General features: G+C 40.2%; 1 long non-coding RNA gene across 2 annotated transcripts in view; it reads right to left on the reverse strand.

Moving 5' to 3' along the window:
- Window positions 1-19636, reverse strand: part of LOC115493429 (uncharacterized) — a 78914-nt gene that overhangs the window by 48558 nt on the left and 10720 nt on the right. The window contains exon 2 of one of the 2 annotated variants that reach the window (XR_012053623.1): window positions 16149-16325. This is a non-coding gene — a long non-coding RNA (uncharacterized lncRNA). Of the gene's footprint in view, window positions 1-1496; window positions 15203-16148; window positions 16326-19636 lie in introns of those variants that run through there. The other variant, XR_012053624.1, reaches the window with a different exon arrangement.

The following is a 19636-nucleotide window of genomic DNA, read 5'->3' on the forward strand; positions in this document are numbered from 1 at the left end:
CTGACTCTTACATCTAAACCTTCTTTGAAATCACAGCTCAAATGTGTCACATACAATCTATTTGACGTGACTGTGTCATAAAGTTGGCACTGTATGTTCTATGCTTACCACAGTCTGAAAGGTCAACAGAGAGGATAGATTTCCTTTAGCCTCTTGTTTAAATAGCATCTTATTTTTATTAGGAAAGATGGTTTTGGTTTTTTTTACCATATCATGGCAGACAGCCCTATCCCAATACATCCTTACATAAACAGTGACTGAAGGGCCAAAAAACAAATTGCAACTTAAACTCTGTAAGGAGAACCACGTCAGATTAGCCTTCTTTCCATTTATCAGAGCAAAGGCTTTGAAAGATAGGAGCATTTGAAAATAGATCAGGGAGCAGCTTTGATTTTTATTTAAATTATGTAAAATCACTGGATTATTCAAAAACAATGAAGCATGCTTTGGTAAGGCATTAACATTTTAAACATATTCTTGTACTCTGGCAGTGAAGGGAATGGTAAAGTTCCCTCTATATTAGATAAAATGGCTTGACAGTTGCATACATACTTAACCACAGGTGGGGGGGCTCTTCTTAATTTGGTGTCTATCATGTGATGCTTCATAAGCAAAGAATAGCAGGCCATGCTGCTTTATTCAATTGGGTTATGCTTGTACTCTTTCTTCCTGCATGTGAAAAGCATAACAGAGAACTAGCAGAGCAGAAGTAAGATGTGTTTTGTTAGTTGTCTGAAGCCCTGGGGCCCGGAACCGGATAAGTCCTGATATTATACCCTGGATTGAGCAGAATAAATCCATTTTGTTTCCTCCAAACATTTAGCCATTAAAAAAATATGAGATAGAAAAACAGACTTTGCTGTCTGCATGCCTTCTTGTAAAGCTTGTATTGTGGAAATGTCAGAATCATTAGGTCATTGGCATATATTTTGCAAGCTAATGCTTCTACTTTAATTCTCACTGGGGACTGCATGTCTGCTTTTCAAATAAAACCCAGACTGAAGAAGGTGAAGAGAGCTTAAAATGATGCTGGTAATTCTCTATGATGGCTGATAACATGTCAGGATATGAATAATTAGGAAATATCAGCCAAGGCTGATACAACTACAGCTATTAAAGTACTAAACCCCACAAAAGTAATTGGTAAGTGTTAAAATTGCCTCATAAATATTTGTGGCTCCTTTTAAAGGCACCGAGAGGCACATGGCTGAATAAAGTTTTAAAATAAATGCAACACAATAAATAAATTTAATATGTGAAATCATGCACGTAATAGAAGCACAGCGGGTTATACTTCAGAGGAGACAAGTGGATGAATTTGCTCCTGAATCACCCAAGACAGATGCAAAGCAAGTGGTCACAGAAACACAAGCCCCATTCCAAAAAGAGCTGTTTGTCTCTCAAAACACATATTACTGATAAAATCTGGCATGAGTTGAAGAAAGAGGTTAATAATAGCAGACATAATAGCACAAGTAGAAATGCTCTCAACTCACAACTGGATAAAAGTCTTGAACTTGCAGCAGTCACTCTTCTGCCTGAGCACTCACTGCCCAGACCAGCTTTTTAGCCTTTTGCAGACACACACTTAAACTTTATTCTGTGACTGAGCACCAGAGCACCTCTGCTGGGGGAGAAAGGGCAGATTCCTCCTCCTGAATTCCTTTATGCAGAAGCAGACTGAGCTCTCCTGTGTGCTCCTGCAGCCCTGCCAAAGGCTCATGGCAGGGAGCAGGACAGGTTTGGCACCTCCTGGTTTTCCATCTCGAGCTTGGGGCTCTACTGAACTCAGAACAGCCACTCAAAACCCAGCCAAAACCACTGGCTGCTGCCTTGATTTTATAGCATGGCCAGTTTAAACTGCTCAAAACCATCAGTTAAGTGAGATTTTGATACCAATTTATAAACCAGCCCAGATTTATCTGAAAGAAGAATTCAGAATCAGTAGACAAGTTATTAGAATTGAACAAAACGTCAGGCAAGCACAGTTTTTATTCTGAATTTCCAAAGAAATCCTCAAACAAAATAAATCTCATGCAGTTTATATTTTCATTGTCTTGCATAGCCCAAACTAGTTGCAGATTTCTGTGTCCATTTTTATGTTTCTGATCCATATTTCATGGTTGCATGCTCCATAACAATCCTTCAGGATATATCCCAACCATCTTTCACAGGAACTTCATGTACTGTGACATACTGGCTTAGAGTTACATTGCTCCAGAACACAGGAAAATCAGCTGTGAACACTGGAAAGTACTATTTCTCCTGGTGCTTTTCCAGGTATTAGCTTAACTTATGAGTAACTTTATAACCCAAATCTTTAGTGTAAACTTTTTTAGAGTGGAAAGGCAAGACTGAAGAGATTGTGAGCATATGCATAAGCATAACTCCAGAGCCATCAGAACAGATATAAATTGCAAAACCCAAGTCCTGCTCTGAGTTTTACTGATCTCCCTCTTCAATCTGCTCTCCTTTGTATTTATTGGACTTAAAATCAGCCTGATTCTAACAACCTATGCAAAACCCATTCTGTGTCATTCCTCTGAAACTGGATGGCCTCTGCATTTTCCAATATGAGTAAAAGATGAGTTTACAGGCTCTCGGCTTTTACCTGAAGCCTCCCCTTTCCTCCACTACAGAAGTGGTTGAGATAAACAGTAAATAACATGTTAGAAATGCTAAATTGAGTTTTACTTAATTATTTTTGTGAGTAGTTCTTGTCCTTCAATGAAGTGTATTGGGAAATGATGAATTCCCAAAAGCTTGAATGCTGGAATAAAATAATTTTCAGAATGTATGCCCCAAAAAGCATTAAAAATGTAATCTAAGCACTGTAAATAATCCTTATTATTTATTTGTATTTTATAATATTTCTTTAGTTTCTTTTAAAAATTGTGGAAGGAAAGCTAGTTTGAAATTATTTTTTTACATTAATAAATATTTTCAGAAATGGTCTTGGATATAAATTTGCTCTGATTATTAGCTCAGCAGTACATTTATTTAATCTTAGCTGCTACACAAAAAGAGTTTGCCAAGTATTGGCCTCAGGTATTTTCCTTTCCAGATCGTGCACAAGAGCAACTGGAACATGATTAAAAAGAAGCCCATGTTATTGCTCCTGTGAGCATGATGGCAATGTTTTTTGTGGCTTAGGGCAAAAGAGGACACACACTGCAAGAGAACTGCCCATCTAAAAGTCATGGAGCATTTAATTTCATCCTGCCCTTAGATGTTTGCTGACTTTGTGGCAAGCCCCCTCTGCCTCAGTTTCTCACTAATTCCCTCTTCTCACAATTAGCTTATTCTATAAAAGACTATTTATGGTTTATAAGTAGCAATGCAAGGTTGTGACTGGAGTGGTGACAGAGCATTACGTGGTCCCATAAATTTGGAGGCAACCTCTAGAACCTGAGGAGAAGATAAAGGGATAAGTGCAGGGCTCATGTCAACCACAGCACTGCTCCACTACATCTGTTACACAGCTGAAAGAGGTTCAAGCAGTATTTTCCTCTTTGTGAATAACGTTAGTGGGGAGGAGGAAAAAGTGGCTATTATTACACAGAACTAGGTCAGAAATACTAGATTTATTGAGGAGAAGAGCAAACTAGTTGCCATTTTAAATCACAGAAATTACAATGCTGCCATTTTGGGAAAAATCAAGCTATGGGGATAGAAATTTCCTAGGAGAGACAAAAAGATGGAAAGACCTCTGATGTATTTAGCAAAATTTTTTTCACTGTGACTAAAGCTGAAATCAGATTTTGATTTAGCTCCGTGGATCACAGAACCAAAACTTAAGCCACAGCCTTAGCCAAGTACCAAGAAAAAATGCAAGAGATTGTGCATGCCAATACTGGGAGAAATAAAAGAGAAGAAAACGTTGTGGAACTCTTCTCACTCTTTTCATTCTACAGGTTTTATAGGTTAGACTTGGGTGCATAAGTTATTCTCACACCCAGAGACTGTGTACAGGATACTAGTCAGCTATAATTACCAAAATAATTTTGAAAAGAAAACCTATTTATAGGGAAAGCATTGATAAAATCTCTCTTTGATGACACTAGGGTAAAATCAAACCATACCATGTGAATGTGAACTTCATGTGAAAGCAAAACAAAATCTAGAAGAAATAACATTTATAATTGCTTTCTTATAAAACATTTTCAGGAAAAGGAGTACTTATTCAAGGGGTGAAAATGCCAGATATTAGGTTGTTAAGAAAGTGAATACAGTAGGAGGACAGAAGCCATTAAAAGCTAAAAAATATATTCTCAGATGTTTTTAATGGCATAGCAAAGCTATCAACAGAACACAAAATAAAGTTAGCAGAATTCAAATTCCCTGTTGCACATGTGCCAACACATACTTAGAAGCATACTGAGATGAAAACTTAAGGAAGAAATTAGACTTACTGCTCTGAATCCAGAAGAGAGTACTGACACACTTTTAGAATGGGTCTTTTGTCTACCAGCTCCAGAAGAGGAAGCAGAAACCTTTTACCCACACCTTGAGCTTAAAAGATACAAGGAGCAGGACTTTTTACAAGAGCATGAAATGACAGGACAAGGGGAATGGCTCCACACTGACAGAGAGCAGGGTTAGACTGGATATTAGAAAGAAATTCTTCCTGTGAGAGTGGCAAGGCCCTGGTGCAGGTTGCCCAGAGCAGCTGTGGCTGCCCCATCCCTGGCAGTGTCCCAGGCCAGGTTGGATGGGGCTCTGAGCAACCTGGGAGGTGCCCCCTGTCCATGACGGGGTGGGATGAGAAGAGCTTTAATGCCACTTCCAACATAAACTATTCTGTGATTTCATGTTCTACCTACCCCCTGAGGGGCCAAGGCTGTACAGATCTCCACATATCTACCAGGAAGAGTGTTTCTTCATAAATACATTTTCCCCCTCTTCCTCTCATCTCACCCTAATTAGCTCAATGAGGTGGTGGAAAATGTCTTTAGAAAGAAAATTATAGTCCGTGAAATTTTAACTTAGACCCTCTAAATACAGTGCTTCCCTGTAAATATTAGGCCATGCTCTGCATCCATATAATTTCCTGAAAGGATATCCAGACATGGGAATATACTGAAGTTTAGCAATGGTATTTTGCTGTGAGTATAAACAATAGAATGGTATCATGGACTGGGAGTTGGTGCTGTAAGCCTGGAACATAACAGACAGCAATGTAAAGGTAGAAGTGAATAATTAACTTCTATAGGAAAACCAGGACTGATCTAGGGGCCCTTCTAGGCCTTGGGGGGTTAGAGATGGCTATCAATATTGCTTTACTTACAGAGAAGGAAAGTACACATGAATGATAGATTTGGCTGGAAAAAATTCTATCCATTTTTTCTGCCATAATTGTTGATCTAAAAAACCTTAATCTGCAAAAAATGTGTACATTAATCATAATAATTAGCTTATGAAGAAGACACCATTCCTTTGATTTTTTTGGTAGTAATTGCTCTACAGAATCATCACCTGGACCTGCTTTGTGAGATCTTCCAACAACATTTTTGCAACTACGGAAATCATCGGAGACTGTAGGTAATGTTGCAGGAAACCCAACAGAAGGTGAATGCCAGCAAATATGGACAGAAAAATTAAAAGTTCTCAGTGCTTATGCATGCACAGCCCTCCTCATTTGTCAAGCAGGCTGTAAACCGCTTATGCCAGTGGTTGGAGGAAAGTTTCACAAACAGAAAAAGTTATTTCCATTGCAGATGGATGATTTACAGCCAGAATATAAAACTGGAAAAGATCTTGTGTCAGCAGACACTCTGTCTGAGTTTTCAGTAAAAGAGAGGTAGTACAAACACCAGAGTCTAACGTTATTCATGTAAATACGTTCAATAAAGTTTTCTCGGTCTCAGACAGGATGACATCGGTCACTGCAAGAGACAGTAATGCAAAAATGAGACTTTGCAAAAGGCAATGCCAGTGATTAAGGCTGGCTGACTTCTGAGCATAAACCTACTCCTTTTAACAACTTTGAAGGAGAAATTTATGTGGCAGACAGCACTTTGCTCAGAGGTTCTAGATCATTGGTGTATAAAACTGCATTGTAGGAAATACAAAAGTGAGTACCTGCACTTGTGGACATCAGGAGTGGAGAAGACTGGTTTAAAATCATAAAATATTTGATTCAAAATTAGTGCAGATTCAGGGGAGAATAAAGTCCTAACAATACAACAGCAAATGTCAAAAATAGGAATATTCAGAAACTAGAAGGGTGGGGGAGAAACTTCAATTTTAAACAATGTAAGACCTATAGACCACACTTGATGTATATAACTGTTCATGTTTTGGCTGGCAGGACAAGCAGATGCAGACTTAAGGCGTGCCAGAGGAAGTTTAGGTTGAACATCAGGAAGATTTTCTTCACCGAAAGGGATGGTAACCATTGGAAGGGGCTGCCCAGGGAGGTGTTGAAGTCCCCACCCCTGGAGTTGTCCAAGGAATTCCTGGATGTGGCACCCAGTGCTGTGGTCTGTGTGACATGGTGGGGATTGGGCACAGGCTAGACTCAGTGATTTGGTCTTCCCCAATCTTAAAAATTCTGTGATTGTATGGTTATTCCTGATTTCCAGAAATAGGATCATTAGGGTACTCAACCATGAAATTTGTGACCACACATACAAAATCTCTGTTTGCATAGACGTTACTTGCCTTGGAGAACCAAAGATGGTATTAATGCATTTTTTGTAAATTTATATACATCTATTGAAACAAACTGATACAGAAGACACTATGACAGCGTATCACATGACTTAAAGTCTTTTTATGCACACAAGAGCACACTGAAGATACTGACAGCAAATATCACTCGTGTCGTGTAAAACAAATTCATTCATTTCCCTGAGATTACTAAGAAAGTCCACAAAAATAGCGCCCCCCTTAAAGCTGAACAAAAGAAAGAGGGAATGTGGACATCTTGAGCCTCCAAGATCTTAATCAGAGCAGACTAGAAATGGAGAGGGTACTGGCCAACATCTGTCTGAGGACTGAACAAAACATTGTGGAGAGCTACAACCAAAGGCGCACCAGCTCAGAGCCCAGTGGACAGCTCTGAATTTGCTGCACCATCAGGTGAATTTTGTCCCTTCCTTCATGAAGAAGTTTAAGTCCTCAGTGAGGTCCAAGACCTTATTTTAGTTTACACCTACCAATGCAAGCAGCCTGACTTTGCTCTGGGAGTCTTCTCCTTTTCTCCCAAACTCTTCCTTTGAGCAGTTAGCTTACTTGGAAAATGCCAAGTGATATTTTTGGCCACCAGCTGAAGACAACAGATGAGCCTCATAGAACTTAGAGTTCAGGTAGACAACCATAATGATGGTAGATGGAAAAGGGAAGCAACAGAAGCTGAATGGTAAGAGACAGACAGAGGGAAAAGAAACCATCTAATTCCATCAGTATGTTACTAAAAGTTTCCATTTTCATCTCCACCAGAATCTGTTTCAAGGCAGTTTAAAGAAACAGACCATCTTCTGGGCAAATTAAGTTCTGCAAAAGAAAGGGTGAGAGACTTGCAATATTTGTAGTGTATATAATAATTTTCTTCCCAGGAAACTGTGCCAGTACTACAGGGTGCAGCCATCCTGCAAAGTCTGCTCCTACTCAGCTGTATTACTCACCCAGAGTTGATCAATACTAGCAGCTCAAGGTCCCTGAAGTAACTTTCTAGACTTGCAAGATTTATTATAGCCATTTCGTCTTGATCCCTCCCTAGATTTCCCCCGTTTTGTGTATTTAGACCTCAATGGAGGGAAATAATTTAGAAATATACTTAAAGATGTGATTAATGCCTAAAGACATCAATAGCAGGTAAGCACATAATTACTTACATCTAAAATAAAGATGAGGTTTGTACACTTTAAGTGCATTCCTAAAAAGATTCCTTAAGGGACATATTTTCATCTTGTTCTGCTTGCCTGTAAAGTGCCTAGCACAAAAATTTCTGTTAAAAAAAGAAGCAAACAAAAAAAAAACCAAAAACCAAACCCCACCAAAAAAAAAAAAAACCAAAACAAAAAAAAAAACCAAAAACCAACAAAAAAGCAGAAAGGTTTCATTGCAAAGATGTTTAAAAGAGAGACAAGATTTTGATTTGTTTGGAACATAGTATATTTTAAAACACATTGATTTTTTTCAAACATTTGCAGAATCTGCATGAGGGGATTTTCAAGCCAGTGTAATATATCTTTTGATTTTTCAAGATTTTTTTTTTCTTTTTGATTTTTCTATGCCTGTTCTTTTGATTTGGCCACATTAAATAGGAAAGCTTCCTTTCCTTTTTTACAAGGCCTGTTTGATGCTGTTTCTTCATCTTGAATTAGTTGTTGCCTCATATCAAATGCAAATCAAGTCCTTTTACACTATGAATCATCGCTGCCCTTGGTTAAGGGGTAAGAAGAGATGAAAAGGGAAACGGAGCATTTCTGGACAATACTGATGATTGAGGGATAGCATGACTCATACTTAGGAGGTCTGCTGCATTTTCAAGTCAACAACTGAGGAGATTAAGAAGCAACTTCAAACAAGGCTTTCAAAGGGAGAAGAAAACAGGAACTCGGATAAGGTACAGAGTAAGGCACACAGCCACATCCTGAAGCAAAATTCCCAATAATATTACCCTTACGATTTCCAAGCACTAAGCTTAGAGTTCATGGTTTCAGACTGGCCCTCAGTCATCTGGGAGTTCCCAAAGTCCAGAGAGTAGAGTTTTAAAGTAACTGTTTCTTGGTCAGATTTTGGAACAAACAGGAATCCCATATGTAAATTTCCTCAAAAAGCGTTTTTTCCTTCTCATATGCACAGCATCGTTATGAAAACTGTGGTTAGAAGGAAGAGGATATTGATGGTGACATTTCCATTTGCTGAAAATCAGGTGGGGAGGACAAGTCTCCAGTAAGTATCAAATAAATAATTTTTATATTCCATCTAATTTTACTCTATATGGGAACTTAATATGGAATTAGGAAAATAACTGTCCATGCAGCAAAGCATCTCTTTGCTGATGAGAAAGAGATAGAAATAACATGCTACAAAATCAATAAAGTCAGAAGGGTACCCACTTCGTTATTTACCACCAACAGATAACATTTTTTCACAAACAGAAGTGAAGAATATACATTTGCTTCAGTTCTAAAAATTGAAAGAGGTTTTTGATTATTCCCTTTTACATTGTCTAGGGGAGGGAGGTGTTTGGTTTTTTTAATCAAAGATTGTTCCATGCATTACTTTCCTACCTACCGCATACATTATGGCTTGTGAACCCCCTAGGTTTGATTGCAGAGCCCATACTGCCCTCTTTGGAGGACAAGGAATCAACATGTTTTTTGTGCACGAGTCTTAATCCCATAAAATTTTTCTAATTCCTTTGATATCCTTGTCACTGGTATTTAAGGAAAAAAACTTGGCAGAAGGGCTTAAAAGAGGCAAGGTATTGCTCAAAAGTTTAAAAAGAGCAAGGAAGAAGAGATTTACCTATCCTTAGAGCAGCAATGAAACAAATGCTTTTACTTTTAAGAGTTCAGGTGATTTAGCTCAGATTAATTTTGGATTAAAGAACAAACACAATTAGGATTAGTTGGCAATCACACCGGGGTACTCAGCCAGCGATCCTGCTCAGAGATATCCCACTGCTATCACTTTTACCCTAAGGAGGACATTGTGCTGAATGCCAAAAATCCAGCCTGTGCCTGTTATCAGCCCTCCTCCTCCTCCTAATTCCCTGGCCACAGGCTTGTCCCCCTCCTCCTTGCCAGGCTTGCCAGCTGCTGGGGATCCACAGGAGCAGGAGCTGCACTGGCTGCTGGCTTTGCCCGCCAGCTCCATCCTCTCCTCTGGACGGTACCAACCAACTGCACCAAGCCACACATTCTGATGTGACAGATTAAACACCGAGAATGAGGAAATCAAACAGCACACAAAATCTGCCAGGCAAGTTTCCTGGACAAATATTTCCAATTAACTCTGCAACGAGGGCCAGGTTCAGTGGAGCTGGCTCTGAAACCAGAAACCTCACGGGTGGCCAGGTGGGTTTCATGTGGCTGTGCTGTGCTAACACTGAAACAGTTTCCGTAAAATATACCACAGATAGCTTCTAATTTGAAAATATTTGCATGAATAACAATGTATTTCATGTGCATTCAGCCAGCTACATCCTTGGTTAAAAGAGTAAAGCCTCTGAAATGTTTGAGAGAAAATGTGCACAGAAGGGACCATACACTTGTAGTGTCTGTTCTCGTCCATATAAAATGAAAATTGGAAATCAGGTTGCCTAGGTTTTGGATGGTAACTTTCTAGTTACCAATTGATGTCAAACTGCTAATTACACACAAGTGGTGTAACAGTCAAGTGGTGAAAGTTTGAGGCTTGTGGCACAGAATACTTACAGTTTGCAGAGACTGTAACATTTTCCACTAAGCAATGTGATACCAGATTTAGAGCCATAAAGTTATGACCCCAAACTCCCACTTGCAAAGACACAGCCCAGTGAGTAACTACTCCCACTACCCAGCAGTATCTCTTGTGAACCTCACATCAACCTCTGATGGAACTGATGCATACCTGTCATTCATTTAGGTGAACTCATATATTGGGTTTTTCTGCTTTAATGTGCATTGGACTCATCCACAACTTGTGGGCTTGCTAAAGGCTCCTGGCTCCTCCACCCTCCTTGTTTGTGACCCCAGCCTGCACTCACAACCTCCTGAATGTTAAACTGCTGCACCCAGTGCTGCATACACCCATTTACTCAGGCCACCATACGTAACCGATTAACAGAAAAGAACATTTAATATCAACATCCCCTGCTCAGGTCATTCCAGCCTAGATTTTAGATTCATCCACAGGAGCTCCAGTTTGGTCCTGCATTTATTTGCTCCAAGGTGCCATCACCATGAGCTGTGACCAGGATCCCACCATTTAGTCCAAAGGCACATACACAGGAAGAGCAGCAAGAAGCAGCAGTGCTCCACATGAGCAAGGAGGAGAGGTGGGAGGACAAACAGATGGCAAAGACACTGAACAGCACTCCAAAAGGATGAAGTAGTTTAGGAGCAGAAGTCTCACTTACTTTCAATAGGGCTAAGGGGGAGGGAACAAACCCAGGTCTCTAATTCCTCTCACAAGAAACAGAAAGTCACATATTTAAGGAACAACCTTGAATTCTAGTTTGGGTTTTCATTTATGCAATACTTCATTTTTCTTATAGTGTTTTTTTATTCTAGCATGATGCCAGAAATTGCAAAATACATACTGCAAGAGATGGCTGTCCAGGTAAGTGATGAAGTGGTAAAACAAGAGTTCCTAATGTCTCAGACAACTGCCCTTCCAAGGGGTGGCCTGGCTTTAAGGTGCTGAAGGACAATCAATGTGGGGGCCAATCAGCCCCAGCCTTCATCAGTGAGTGGGTTAAGCGTAGTCCAACAAAACTATCTGGACTTTTCAAGACTTTATCTAGACAGCCCCGAAAGACCAGGCAGGGAAAACGTTTGTGCTTATGTTTGGAGAAGCGACCGGAGGAGTCACCAAGCCCTGCCTGCTGCCCAGGCACACCACACATCTGCACATGCACAGCCCCACGTGGTCACTCCACCACACAGGGGACCCCACCATGCATCTTCACATGCAGAAGCTGAATTTTGTGAAGTTATCCTTGCCCTGCCTCGTGACACAAAGAGAACTGGGGAATTTTGAGGGTGAGGACGCGTGTCAATGGTTTTAGGAAAAGGAAGTGGATGACAGAGGTGAAAACGTGGAGATTGCTCTGAGCAGAGAAGCTTTTAGAAAACTGAGTGAGGCAATATGGACCTCCACTGGTGACAGTGGTGTGCATCTTCACCTGGGGTACACACACTTTTCCCCCAGAAACACAACCTTGCTATAAAGAATATTCCAAATTTGTACCACCAGTTGCTCCCTCCTGTAAGAAAAGTTCAAATAGCCATGTTACCCACTCCACTAAGCTCCACAGAAACACTCAGGTGACTCTTCTGTAAATGATCCTGTTAAGCAGATTCACAGTTTAAGTTCAACTATGTTTTTAAGTATGGCACAGTCTGTTAGTCCTGCTCCCTCTTGCTCATGCAGCTGCCAACTATGTGATGGCAATGTTCAATGGAAAACATGCTTTTCTTCTGAATAATGGCAGGTATCTTCCCTTGAAAAATTCAATCCTGCAGTTTAGTTTTGCTTCAAGAATGCCAGCTCTCAGGAACAGGGTCTGGGGAACAGCTCCTGAACTTTGCTGTGAGAAAGGCAGGTCGCTTTCGCTGAGAACTGTTTGGAGCCCAGGGAAAGCGAGTGTGAAGCAGCATACAAAGAAAAGGGGAAATAATTCAAAATAATGGAGCATTCAAAAAACCTTTATTTGGCTAACACTGGCAGTAAATATCTCGTTTGAAATACTGCAAGGAAATCCAGCTTGCCTGCATGGGAGAGCTATGTCAGACCAGGATGCTAAACACAGTAATTAAGAGTGAGATTTTAGCTCTGACAATGTAAAGCATAGCACAGCACAAGGAACTTTCTAATATTTTGCATTTATCTATAAGAACAAGGGCAGAGTTCGAAATAATGCAGAGGCTTGAGTGAAAGTTAATCATTCAACAGCAGCTCCTAGCAAGGATCCCCTGAATCACTTCTGGAATGGTGTTAGACTCTTTGTGGGCATTCAGGTCTGTATAAGTAGATCATGTTTTGCAAAATTGGTGCCTGATATGCCAGCTAAAACAATCCGGCCTTATTGCTTATGCAAAGAGCGGTCTGAAGTAGATACAATGGAAGTACAAGGGAGGGGATACAGGACTTGCCTGATCATTCAACCGTAAGGGTGTGCTGAAAGATTTCTTTCTGAGCCTCCTCCAGCACAGCCCCACAGAGAAAGCTCCTGCCTGCCCACAGAAGTCTGATTACTGTGCACACCGTGCACTAGCTCAGCAGTGAAGTCATTCAGTAGTCTGATTAAAATAACATCTTCTAATTCCCTTTTTGTTGTAATTTACAGTCTCTCTCCTTTGGCTGAACCTGCCAGCCATCCTGGAGGTGAACAAAGAGAATGTGCTAAAGTTGCCAATTCTGGGGCCTGGTGTGAGAGAAAGCTTTTGTTTCCAGAGGTTGTATTTACTCTGGAGACAGTTAATCAAAGCTCCACAGAGCATTGTAATTCTTCTGTTCCTTTGGTATGGGTATGAACTCTGGGTGTCTGATCCCTGCGACTGTCTTTCAAATCCCCTCAGTAAGCTCACTCCAATGTAACTTACACTGGGGCTGGTTAAGAAAGAGCCAAGCTTTTTCAAAATGGCTTTAGATAATGAAATTACATCACTTGTGTTGTTGTATTTCCTATTAGCACCATGGACACCAGCTAACACAGCTGAAATGAGTATCAGGTGTATTTCAGCAGGAGAACATTTAACACTCACAGCCCAAAAGGAGACCTGGATGGAGGTAGCTCCATTGAGGAAGTGAACATTTGGGACTATATGGGAAATTCATAAAATGACAAATGTAAAACTGAAGGACAATCCTTGCAGAGACATACAAAACACACAGTTGCTAAAAGTGTCTCACATCTTCTTAATTTGTTATTAACCCTCCTCTAATATTCCACACTGCCTTCGACCATAAAACCTGAGTATATAGAATCAATGTGTGATAAGTAATTTGTCTTTCAGTTAAAAATCACACAGAAAACTCTTTCTAAATTCCTCTGGTGATGGTCTTGCACACTTTTTTCAGGTGCAGCTGAACAAAATAACAATTCCAATTCAGGCCTTTGATTTGATTTAACACCACTCTATGACAAAAGACTAAGGCAGAGCAAAACTGAACTGGAGCAACTAGTGCTACTGAGAACCTGACAGGTCTCATTTTCTTTGTTATGTTAGCAAGCTTTGTTATAAAGCACAACTTCCTCTTTTCAGAATAGAATTATATAGGGAAGAAGCTGTCTTCATAAAAGAAGTTCTATGCTACTCAACATGCAAATATTATAAGCCTCATTTCAAATACAGATACTTAAATAAACAGATTCATAAAGCCAGCAAAGGTTTTTTAGCATGGACATGGATGCCAGTTAGCCTAGATAAACATTAGCTATGAAGATCACTCACTTATTTTTAAACTGCTATTTATTTTTTAAATGGTTCCATTACACAAATGGAAACAAAGCACGCCAGAAACAGAGTGCTCTGAGACAAGTCCCCTGAGTCCTGCCTGCGTGCATAAATCCAGCCCAGAATATGCCCTATGAGCAGTGAACTCCAAATAATTTCAGCCTATCTCCTTGGAGAGAATGCTGTTGTATCCAGGATCAGTTCTGGGTGGTCTCCAGTTGCATTGGAGAGACTGTTTTAATACAGATAATTTAACATTGTAAAGTATTTTGGACTCTGGGGAACAATGATAGGGAGAAAGCTGTGGAAACTGTGGTGTTTGACACAGCTCTTTCCCCATCTCTATGAGACGAACCACACCAACACCTGCCTATGTCACCTTCAGTTTGTTTGGACTGAAATTCAGCCAGTTAATTCCAGCATTAGCCAGATGCTGAAGCTTGGAAAGGTACCTCAACCCACCAAGTTGGATGAAAAAGGCATTTCCCAGCTCAGAAACCAGCTCCCACCTCTCCTACAGGGAAAGCATCAGGGTAGTGCAGCCACATTCCATATTCCCCAGGCTGAGGTCTGCTGAGAATTGCCTCATCATATGGCACTTGCTTCTTGGCTTTGGAGCAGTGGAAACCATACATACAATATCTTTCCTGCTTTCCCAGTATCACATTTCTATTAAAATCATTGCAACAGATACTACAGAAGCACAGTCTGTGCTCAGAAACAGCAGGAAAGTTGATCTGTGATACAAGTTTTGTGTGAAAATGTAGTCCACCACACGAATGCAATCAAGTCTCTGCAAGATAGGAGAGGAGAGCAATACAAGCCTAACCCACAAACCAGGGCATTCAGATGCATTAACAAAAGATTAGGCCCAGTCACATAAAGATACTTGAACACAAAGCCCTTTTGTGGCATCAGAAGATGATTGTTATCTGATAAGTCCAGCTCAATATCACCTGGAGCACTCTCAATTTGCTTCAGTGCTTCCTCACTTTTGCTTTCTAGCAAGAGATCCACATCAAACCCGAGAAAAGCTGTTTCCAATGAACCACCTAAATTCTTATTCCATGCACTTTCTTCGCACTGTGCCAGCACGCACCATGCCAATAAAGTCACAGAAGGAATTCTACCAACAGTTACGTGAGGGCTCCTTTCTTTTGCAAAGTGGCAGCATTTTGACTCTGTCATCAGAAGCTAAGATTGTGGCACTTAAAATCTATGGTGAAATCTGTCCCCTACTGAATGGCAAAACTCCCAGCAACTTTAGCAAGGCCAGGAACAGATTTCATGTCCTGTATCTACAGCAACTCAGAGGCATCAATTGCATTTGTGGGACCTTAAAAGTCAGAAAGCAATGGGTGGTAATCATAACAAAGTTGTTTTTCCCAGGATTCTTAGAAGACAGAAGACAAATAAATAAAAATTCAGAATATTTTAACATTTCATTTCCCCAATCCCTGTTCATGATCAGCTACAAATCCTTGGACTTTCCCACTGCCAGTGGTCAATGATATCATTCACAGCGATTTTTCTACAACCTTCATTAGCTGGCCTTTCTTAGAGTTGTTAGAGTTTCCTGTGGGCTTTGGTTTGACTTGTGTTATTCTTGGCCATAAGTTGACCAGAAAATAGGAGGCTATTTCAGGCAAAAGTATCAAAAAATAAAGTATGCTTTTTCAAACAAAATGGCCACACCCCTGTGCCTCCTGCCATTCTGTCCAGTTAGTATTTTTAAAGCACGTTATTTATTCATTTATTTATGCATTCAATTGAAATAGCAGGATAACTGGAGGAAACCATAATATAATTACAGAGGCTGTAATTTGGCAGTATAAATCGTGCTCTTCTTGCTTCACTGAAAGGGTTATCAAGCATTGGAATAGGGAACTGTCCCTGTAAATATGTAGATGGGACACTGACAGGCATTGTCTACTGGTAGATTTGGCAATGGTGTGTTAGACTTGATTTTAGAGGTCTTTTCCAACCTAAACGATTCTTTGATTTTAGAAGTTCTCACGAAAAGGTACTTACAGAAGCTTTGCCATGACCAGCTCCATTGTTTCTCCCATCATCCAAAACAGGCTCCTCTTGCCACAGGATGCCCCTTCATGCCACAGCAAGGAAAAGCAGCCATGCCCCTGGTGACCACCAGCACGTCTGGGTGTTCTTTGGGATTTTCTTTCCCGTAGCTTTCCGCACGAGCAGGCTCTGGTGAGATGGCAGGATTAGGTGATACCACAATACCTACTAAAACCTGCACTTCCAGCCTCCCCTTCCCTTCTCAGGAACCCTCCAAGCTTGCCATAATACAAATTGACATAGTATTTTAACAGATTGCCTGTATCTATGTGGACAACCAAACATATGATTGAAGGAATATTCTAATATTCAATTAGTCATATTTTTCAGCTGGTATGAGCCTAACGCTGTAATCATGACATTACAGGACACTTAGAGAGTTTGATGTGGTTGTTTTATAATAATATACAAGGCAATTGGCATAATTTTGTCCAACTGAAAATCTACATGGTGGCATGGAATCTAAGTTTTTCCAGTTGCCAAAATGAATCTCACTATTCAACAAGAAGAGATGAAAAAGTCCTCAAGTGAATTGCATTTCTAATTTATTGAAAGCTGCATATAAAAGAAAACCTCTCACCCAGAAGCCTACAGATTTATCCAGTTTTCCTTGCATGTAAAGGTACAGTCATGAAAACAAATGGAAATTATTCAGGATTTCTCCTTTCTGAAGAAATGCACATACTGAAGTAAAGACCAGTCTAACTGCTGCAAAACTACTTTGAAATAAATTAAATAAAGTGATTGAATAAAATGGGAACCAATTTTACCAGTGGGATGAGGTAAGTGCAGACTGCTATATCCTCTGAATTTTGTAAGGCTTTTGACAGATTTGCAGGGGAAGTCACTTATGCTGTGATACAAGAAAGCAGATGGACATGAAAACAACTCTCTTAAACAACAGAGCACATTTATTTACCCAGGGTAAATTTGGAAGTCTTAGAGGGTATCCACCACACAGGTGAGTCCTGTAGAATTTTAACTCAGTGTAGCTTTGGAAAACATCCAGTTTGTGATTGTAGCAGTGTATCTGAGCTCGTTCTATGATCACAAAACTTGTGAAAGAGCTATTTGGATAAGGCCAGTGAGACAAAGTTCTCCCCTCAGAGCCAAATAAGCAATTCAAGGGGTACTTGGCAGCCTCTCCCACAGCCAGGCAGCAGAGATGCACAGCCAAGCACATCAGAACTACTCTGCACCTGAGCCTGTCACTTGCATCTTTTCACTGCTCACCTTCCAGAAGGAAGACATCAGGAGACTGGGGACACATTACTTCCTTCAGACTTTTGTTGCAACACACAATTACTCTCATTTAATAATTTCCTTCAACTGCTCTAGTGACTCATTATAAAATCAGTGATACTCACCCACATAAATGCAAGCTCACAGGACTTCAGACAAAAATATGCAAAGCTTTTTATCTCTGCTTTTTATCTGCAGCTGACTTCTCTGCAGCCTTGCTATGGCTGCTTTGATCTCACATTGGCCAGCTTCCATGCCATCTTTCAATTAATTTGGGAAAGACTGCACTGAGTCATTGTCAGCGTGGTTTTATGCCAAGCTCTTTCTGTTCAGAGATGAAATTCCCAAAGTGGTGCCCAATTCTCCTTTCCTAATTTCTTATTTGAGCACTTTGTTAACTGGTTTGCTATCATCTCTGTGATACGGGATAACACCTTCTCCCATAGGAGCTGGAGTAATACGACTTTATACACTAAAAATTGTCCTTCAAAGCTGGACATTCTGCTCCTGATTCTGAAAACAACTGCGGTGTTAAATTGCCAGAGGGATACGTTCTCCGTGCCTTTGGTTCCCTGCAGCCATGTCCTGTGTGAATCTAGGACAAGATCACGTTACTTGAATTACTGGAAAGCTTCACAGAAGTCAGGAAAAGAACTGCCAGTGTTAAGTGAAAACAATCGTGAATCAATGTTGTGCTACAGCATCAAGATGTTCCAGATGCATTGTAATGACCAAAAGTGCAGCTGTACTGACTGTCAGCTGTACTGGGAGCCTATGAGTCTGATTTATAGATTTTTCTTCTTCACCCCCACCTTATTTTCATCATGTCCTTTTAATCGTGTTCTCAGAGATCTCCATGTGAGTTTGGTTCCTTTGGAACAGAGCCCTGAACATAAAATTATCTAAAGCAATCTTTCTTTTATTCTAATACTGACATTCATAATCCTCTAAGGACTTAGAAGAAATAGAAGGAATAATATCAATTATGGGAAAAAGGCTTTCATAAACTGAACAGGCGTTTTGATCTATTAAAAAAAAAATCAGTCATTTGCATTGCATTTCCCAGGCTAATCCCTGGTATAATTCAAATGAGATGGTTTAGCACACAGAAAATCAGGGAAATCCTTTTTATGGGACAAACCCACAAGGTTTTGTTTATTTAAGATAATTGCAGCTGTGGGATAAAGAACTTTCACTGTACCAAATGATCTTCATTCAGATATTACCAGAAATTGCTTCTCCTCTTCATTCCTTTTAGAAGAGAGAGGTGATTGTAAAGACAAAGAAGTCCAGCAAATCTTAGTTGTAACCTGTTACAGCTCTTTGGAAGACACAGGATCACCTATACTGCCTTCAAGGATACAGGAAGGAACAAAAAGGGATACCTTGAACAAGTAAGAGGAGAATATCATCCTCCTGCTTCTCCTCAGGCAAGTGTATTAATAGCCCTGGGTGAGCTGCCTTTTGAGAACAGGCCTTTTTATTTTTTTTTCCAATTTTTAAAATTAGCTGATAACTAATGCTCCAACTGCCCAGCTATTGAGCTATACCATCCAACCCAGGGAGATTCTCTTTGTGTGGTAGGTATGGTCCTCCAACATATATAATAAACATAATCCTTGGGTCTAGTCTGCCTCTTGAAAACACAAGTATTTTAGGAATAAACCAAAAATCATGGTTCTTCTCCCCACTTCTACCTATGCTTTCACTCTAGCATAATATTTAAGTCTTTTTACACTTCCCTGAAGAACAAACTAGGAGCAGTCATGAGGTCTGGTAGCCATATACTTTTTAAAGCTGAGACAGCTTGAGGAATCATGAGTCTAGATTACCAAGGTATTCTCATTAAAGTGAAGAGAAGAGCCTTAATCCATCCTCTGGGCATCTGCAGTTAGAGTCAGGACTGGGACTAGGATTCACATTTCTCTACTCCAGAAAGGGCACTTTCTGCTCCTCTGTATCAGAGCACAGCAGTCTTAGAATTGTGCATTTGCTCTCAGACCAATTACATTCCCAAAGTTCATGGACCCTGCAAGCCTGTCTCTCTTCCCCTCAAGCCCAACTTGGTAAACTCATGTCCAGTTTTATAAATGCTGAAAAGGGGTGGTGAAAACCCAAAAGAGTTGCCCTAAGCTGTTTTCTTCCTTTGCTGGACCCAACTTGTCCAGCTTTTCTACTCTGTTCTTCTGTAATTTCCA

Source organism: Taeniopygia guttata, chromosome 1A (genome assembly GCF_048771995.1).
Source record: "Taeniopygia guttata chromosome 1A, bTaeGut7.mat, whole genome shotgun sequence".
Lineage (NCBI taxonomy): Eukaryota > Metazoa > Chordata > Aves > Passeriformes > Estrildidae > Taeniopygia > Taeniopygia guttata.